We start from the raw sequence: 6,397 nt of genomic DNA on the forward strand, positions 1-6,397 counted from the left end.
TTGAGGATCAGGATCAGGAAAGGTTTCATGTGAAAGATGGTACAAAATTCTATGAAGGAGGATGCAGGACAATTATTGCTTCACAAAGCAGTAAAGAATTATTGAAGGGAATAATCTGTTTGCAGAAAACTTAATGTGAAACTCAATTAAGCCAGGAAACAATTTGAAGAAGGACAACAAACAGATGAAAAATGTCACATTTTTAGATAGCCTATTTTCTCTTTCAGTGACAGTGGAAGCAAAGACATTTAGATGTTATGATCACAGTCTTCAATGTACCAATGTATGAGTAAGTGGACATAGAACTAAAAAAAAATTAGGAAGAGAATGTATGTATGTATCCCATACCACATGTTGATTTTAGATTTCGTATCTTTATGGTTTCAGACCTGGAAGTTTTCCTGACACATGTGGTTAGCTCTTGTCATTTTCACAATTTTTATTTTCTATAGCATCTAATATGGGCAGACCAAGATTATAGAGAGGAAGTACATGCTAGGCATGTATATTAAGGCAGCCAGTTTGTGTAGTGGATAGAGTGCTGGGCCTGGAATCAAGAAGACTCATCTTCCTGAATTCAAATCTAACCTCAGACACTGTGTGGCCCTGAGCAAGTCACTGAACCCTATTTGCCTCAGTTTCCTCATCTGTAAAATAAGCTGGAGAAGGAAATGGTAAACCACTCCTGTATCTTTGCCAAGAAAACCCCAAGTAGGATCATGAAGAGTGAGACGTGACTGAAAAATTACTGAACAGCAAAAAAAATGCTGCAAATCTATCATCCTTAATAACACTGAGATCAGTTCCAGAAAAAAAGATCAAGTCTGAAAAAAAGGGGAGATGGTGAATGACTGAGCAATATCACAAAACCCATTACTGCCCAAAATGGCATACCATTTTTGGTAATTGAGAGTTTATATCAATGACTACCAATCTCCATGTCTACTTTCTCATCTCTACAAAATTCTGTTAATTAAACAGTAAAGGCTGAATATGCGCAAAAGCTCAAATAACTCCTACCCTCAGAGTTTTAATTCTTTGTAAAGAGGAATTCAACAGCTAAATAAATTACTATTTATCATATAAGGACATTAGTATAAGGATCACTAATGTGATCAGGATCATAAAGGGTATGGAAAATAAGCTGAACCTTGAATGAAGCTTAACTAGATGAAGGAGAAGAAGGATTGAATTCCAGGCATGTACCACAACCTAAAAAACAAACAAACAATCTGTATCAGAATGAATTATACAAATAGTGAAGGTATTCTTCATTTAAGTATGAGATAGGAACTGTTAAGTTTTCACAAACTGTAATCTATAGCAAACAGCATATTTATAGTAAAACCATTGACTAAATAGCACAAATAATAACAGTTCCCACTGTGTTTATTGTTTGTTTGATTTTGCAGACCAAAACAATACCTTAAAGTTTCTCCTCTAGTAAGGTTTCTCCCAGGTATAGATTAAAAATTATACCAAGGTAGCCACTCCAAAATTTCTTCATATTTAATTATATCCCAATAGAACATAAACATCCTTGGGGGAAGGAATTGTTTTGTTTAAATCTTTGTATCTCTAAAACCTAGTACATAGTAGGTGCTTATACATGTCTGTTGAGCTAAATTCTATTGAAAAGAGATAACTTTACTGATTCTTTGACTATTATCAAGTGAGTCACAAAATAAAGAAGAAGCCTACTTTTTTTTAATCTGTGACTTTATTATGTTATGCTGGTCACAGAAACATCAAAGCTATTTCTTATGCTTTAAGGGCACATTACTGGTTATGATACCATATAACATAGTAAAACATAAAACTTATCTTCATTTTATTATATGATGAATATTAATAAGAATATGAAATTATTTTGAAGATGAATATTATTTCACTTCATGTACTGTAACAGTTAACTTGGTGTGTGAAAGAAACACGATAATGAGACTACTGTCATGGGAAAAGTTTGACAGTGCTGAGACAAATCATGGAGTAGTTGATGGGTGATGAGGGTGATGCAGAACATGATAAACAAGGCATGGTAAAAAGTATTTTTAGTGTTTATCATTTGCTAGGCACTATACTAAACAAAGGGAACAGAATTAGAAGCAGGAAAATCCATGACCTGAAGGAGTTTACATTCTAATGGTACAAGGTGTGACATAAAATTTTAGAGAGATGGTTTCTGGGTGAAGAGGTGGATCTGGCTTAATTAAGGGTGGGGGAATGTGACTTTGATTATGGTATTTACTTCTAGACCACTCCCAGCCTTCGACTATCTAGACAAAGGATCTACCTTCACTCAAGCCTGAGTACAGCACAATGGGTTGGACTTCCCCTTAAATTAAATTCTTTGTAAGGTTGGTTGGGGCAACATAGATAAGATGGTCTATGTGGGGTAAATTTTGAAGCAAGGACAGAGATTTCCTTAAAAAGGAAATAACCATGGATCTCCCCAATAATTGGTTACTTTAATAATAATCAAAGGTAACATTCAAAATGGTGCTGGAAAGATGGATTGGAGAGGTGAGACATGATGTTGAAGTGCAGAAAGTCAGAAGAACCAAGAAGTGAATGCAGGTTAGCCATGCTGGGCTCATCTCTACAGAAGGATCTTACTAATGGGAGAAGGAGGCTGGCATACAGAGAGATGTCCTAGGGTGAGATGCCTACGGGGGGCTGAAGGAAGCCCCAGTGTGAAAAGGCTGAAGGGGCTGAAGGCAAGACTACAGGTGAGTCTTGTTTAAAATGTGGAGCAAAAAGAAAGGGAAATCAGAATGTCAAGAGATTGTGGAAGATACAATTAGAATAACATATACATGAGACCTTTTTCTATTATTAAGTTAATCTTTACTTATTTTGTTATTGCACAATAAACATCTTATAAAATAGCTTGACTTTAATAAATTACTTCCAGATGTCTTAAGGAATGAATTCAAATTCTGAAATCAAAATCCAGGTACAAATATATTATCCCCAAACGACTTCAGTTTAGGTGGGTGATTTCTTTAACATCCTTCTGTAGTTTGGGTGCAGCCAGGCTTCATTTAAATCACCAGGAATCCTTGATAAGTTTATGGTATTAAAAGATGGACCTCTAGCTCTTCAACTGATGGAATGCCAAGATAAAACATATAATTACAAAGTTGACATGCATTTAAAGAAAAATTATAGTCGTAAAAATGATGAGCAAAACAAAACAAAACAAAAACTGTGTGATGTAGTTAACTATCTAAATCTCTCTCTCACTGGTGTCTTCTTTCAATAGAGAAATGAATATTTTAGTCCAAAACAGATGGCCAATATTTCTCCACTATTGACACCTTTCTCATAATAATAAAAATGATCAGGAAACTTTATCTTTCTCCACCTATTTTTTAAACATTATCAAGACAATGAGAACAAAGCATTACAACTATAATTGACCTTTTGTTTTAATTGTTAAAGCTCTTTTTTTTTTGAAGAGCAGGAATGGAACCCAAGGATTCTTTCCAGTGATTTATTAATTTTTAATGTGTTGCTGAATAACTTATTTATAGACATATTTTTAGCACTACAAAATTATTGCTACAGAGGGTCTATACCATCAATCATTCTAGAGAATGATTTTACAAAGGAAATAGAAGATATTCTTAGGAATTAATGTGATTATGGGATTTCTAAAAATTGGAGAAGAGAATATTCCAAGAGGGGCTTGAAACCAGGTAGATCTCAAAGTAGTGAATTATACAAATACCCCGAGTGAAGAATTTTCAGGAGAGGAAAAAGTGTGAGTCTGAGTTATACGGGCTTGAAGCCAGAGGGATCTTTGCCCTTGCCTATCAGAGAACAGAGACAGTTACCATAGGTCACTGTACAGAGAGATAAAGTGAGGACCAATTCAAAGCACTAGGGACCATAGCAAGAGGCAAGACTAGATCAACAACCAGACATCACATGCTGGTGGACTTCCAGGAAGCCTGAGGTCAGAGAGATCTCCAATACCAGTTTAGGGCTTCTCAGGGCTATAGCCAGGTTTAGAACCACCTCCCAGTCAGGGAATTTTACAAGAAGGGAGGAAAGCCAAGGCCAACTAGCACCCATACTGGGACAACAAGAGAAGAGGAAGAATCCAAGGATTGTGACAGAGGTTTAAAATTAATCCCAGTAGATACTCTCAGAACTGGAGAGGCAGCTACATCTATACTACAGAGAGGATAGAACCAAAAAGAACCAGCCCAGCCCATACAAGAGTGCAGAGATAGTAGGACCTGTCACTAGAACCAAATCTAAATTTAGAAACTATGGCTAAAGATATGAGAAAAAATTAGAAACCTGACTACCACCTCTCTCCCAGTGTAGTTTTCCCCTACTAGAATGTAAGCTCCTTGAAAGTAACAATTACTTTCCTTTTTTGTGGTTGTATCCCAGCAGCCTAGCATTTAATAATCATTTAATTCAATTCATCCATTCATTCATGTCTTTGATAACAAGACTTTACTGAGACTGCCTACATCTGTATCACTGCTTTGGTAACTTCCTAAAACTGCCCCATCAATCTAGTTGGTACCTTGAAATACAATGAGACAGATTACAGTATTAATTTATATTACTTAAAAGAAGGATTGTTGTTTAGTCATTTTCTGTTGTGTCTGACTCTTTGGGACCCCATGTGTTTTTTGTTTGTTTGTTTATTTGTTTTTTTACAAAGATACTGGAGTGTTCTGCCATTTCCTCCTCCAGCTCATTTTACAGGTGAGGAAACTTAAGCAAATAGGGTTAAGTGACTTTCCCAGGGTCTTACAACTAGGAAGTATGTGTGATCATTTGAACTCAGGTCTTCCTGACTCTCTATCCTCTATGCCACCTAGATGCTCCGAAAGGAAGATCATCAAATTTCATGTGTGTGTGTGTGTGTGTGTGTGTGTGTGTGTGTGTGTGCGCGCGCATTAATGACCTGGATTAGGAACATTTTCAGGAAGCATGAGAATCAGCAGGTGCCCCTTGATAGCATTGCCTGAAGGCAAGGTCATGATTCAGATGACATTTCAAAGAGCTAACTGACCAATAATTCTTTGACTCTGTGATCTTATAAACAATGAAATATTATTATTATTATTACTCTTAAATTTAGATTATTTGATGGGAACACTTACTGGACCTGGAGTCAGAAGAATTGTATTAGAATCTTACAACCCCTAGGACTCTTGGGAAATGATTTAATCTCTCTGAGCCTCATTAGCCTGATCTATGAAATGAGGGTGTTAGACTAGATGTTCAAGATTCATTTAAGCTGGAAATTGAATCAGCAGCACATAGAGTGCTGGACTTGAAATCTTGAAAACTAGGGTTTGAACCCTGCCTCTGACAGCTTTGTGAACCTAGACTAGTCACTTAAATTGCTTAAGTTAAGTCACTTAACTTCTCTCCACCTCAGTTTCTTACTCTGTAAAATGGGAACAATTATAACAACTTTCTCACAGGGATGTTGGGAGGATTAGAAGCAACAAAATAGACAAATTTTAAAGCTTGCAGAAAGTCTGGTTACTATTTTATTATTTAAATTAGTTGAGTCTTTTTGAGAGCAAATTTGCTGGTGGATTGCTCTAGTAATTAAGCAATACAAATTATATACATTATATAATCTTCTAAATAATTGTAATTGAGATGTTATCTCAATTCTTTCAAGGAGATTTAACTGAACCTAGAATAGGTTTGAGTAACAAAGGTATCTGTCCTTTTTTTTTTCTCTTAGTCTCTCAATTCAGATACATTTTGGTGTTAACTCTTATTTGAACGAATTGCAACAAATCACACTAATGTAAGCCAAAGGGCTGTATTATTTTTATTTTAGGCATTTGTTGTTTCTGCTTTGCAAGGGCAGAAGTTTTTCTTTGTTCTTCATGTTTTCTCTCATCACAGCCTTCTAAGATACACACAAATGTGATAAGGGCTCTTATTTTTCACACTAATGAAAAACTCTCATGAGTTAGAAACATAACAGAAATGTTGCCAATTTGTTATCTAACTCACTACCTTCATTGAGTTTTGACAAACATGTATCTTGTTACCAGAACATTTATTGAATCTATTTATGAACCTTCCCACCCCCCCACTCTGTTTCCATAGGAATTATTAGATTTTGAGCAATAAATTACTTACTTTATATGCAAGCTATGAATGCTTACCTGAAACAAGAGAAATCAGGTAGGGTCATATACATTATAATCCACAATCAATACTTAACAAGAAAGTGAATGACAGTTTGTGTTTCAGTAATTGATTTTTCATCTGAAATGGGAAAGGAAGATATTTAAAATTGTTCTATCCTCTTTGGCAACCTTGAAACACTAAATGAAACTAAAATATACAGGAGATATAGCAATCCTGAAGTCTTCTCTGCCACCACCCAATTTATCAT

Source organism: Phascolarctos cinereus, unplaced genomic scaffold, assembly GCF_003287225.1.
Source record: "Phascolarctos cinereus isolate Bilbo 61053 unplaced genomic scaffold, phaCin_HiC Scaffold_9;HRSCAF=440, whole genome shotgun sequence".
Lineage (NCBI taxonomy): Eukaryota > Metazoa > Chordata > Mammalia > Diprotodontia > Phascolarctidae > Phascolarctos > Phascolarctos cinereus.